Below are 1,392 nucleotides of genomic sequence, written 5' to 3'. Positions count from 1 at the left end.
ATTCTAGAAGAAGGACTTGATGCAGGTGGCCCAAAATGAGAGTTTTTGAGTCTGCTAATGAAACACATGAAAGATCGTCCCATTTTTGATGGACCAGAAGGACATCGATTCCTCGTCTACAATGCAAAGGGTATGCAATGATCAGATGTTTGATAAACTTAATTTAAAGACATTTTTGGGACTTGTAAATCAATTTGTTTTTAATTATTATCAGAAGCAACTCATAATATTTTTTTGGTTTATTTCAACACAGCATTAGTCTGTCTTTCTATCTGATCGATCGATCTGACATCGATTGGCTCTGATCGATCGATAGAGAAAGTTGTGTGTGTCTAAGAGATTTTATCATTTACTGTATTCATTCACAGCTGTAAGGGAGGATGACTACTACCTAGCAGGAAAGATGATAGCCGTGTCAGTTGTGCTTGGTGGTCCAGGGCCCCATTTCCTGTCAGAAGAGTTGGTACATTATCTTGCAGGCCAGACTTCAGTAAAAGCCGCAGTTGCCTCAGTCACAGATGACGACATAGGAAAAGCTTTACAAGAGGTGAGGACAGCACAGGATTTGAATGCAGGATAGAACTATAGCTTCTTTATCTGTATGAAATTAAAATATTCTTTCTTTGTGTAGGGAAAAAACAGGAATGAAAATCAGACACGTAAGCTTACATTGTGTATGTCCATTTTTATGGGTTTTTCAGATCGACAGTGATGGTTCAGTGGATGTCCTGCGTGACTGTGTCATAAAAACAGTACTATGCTACAGGTGGCTGGTTGTCTAAGGCATGTTTCCACAGTTGAAGGAAAGAAAGACATTGTGTCTGACTATCTCCGGTGGTATATAATTGCTCGAAACTCATCTGTAATTGACAGATGAGACTATTATAGAAGAGACTATAGAATTATTGTTATGACGGTGTTGTGCATAATTTCCGACTGAAATGTTTTACATTCTCCAAGGTTTCCAAAGTTCAAAGTGTGTCCATAGTTTGTGCATGTATTATGAACTGGTAAATGACACAAAGTTCTCCTCATTCTTTAGATTTAAAGAGGGTCTTTCAGCACTTAATTTCCTGAGTGCACTCCAGCAACACCCTACTTTGCTTTCCCCGGTCTTGTGTCACATGGAAAAGAAACTCACAGCTCTTGAACTTGAGAGACTTTTCAAACCTGACTTAAGCCCATCTGGAAGACGTCTGGAAAGTCAAACTGTGGGCTACTGGTCAGACTTTCTGTGAAGGCTGTGAAGGTATTTATTTTAGTACTCATTACAAGACAATGTGCTACATATACATATATAATTTTTTTAATTTATTTTTATTTTTTGCAGAATCACAAACTGCTGTGTCGGTGGGCGATGTTCTGATGTTTGCAACTGGGCTAACATCACTG

Source organism: Haplochromis burtoni, unplaced genomic scaffold, assembly GCF_018398535.1.
Source record: "Haplochromis burtoni strain Fernald_Lab_line unplaced genomic scaffold, NCSU_Asbu1 Contig_1111, whole genome shotgun sequence".
NCBI classification, from domain to species: Eukaryota; Metazoa; Chordata; class Actinopteri; order Cichliformes; family Cichlidae; genus Haplochromis; species Haplochromis burtoni.
This window is presented reverse-complemented; position numbering follows the sequence as displayed.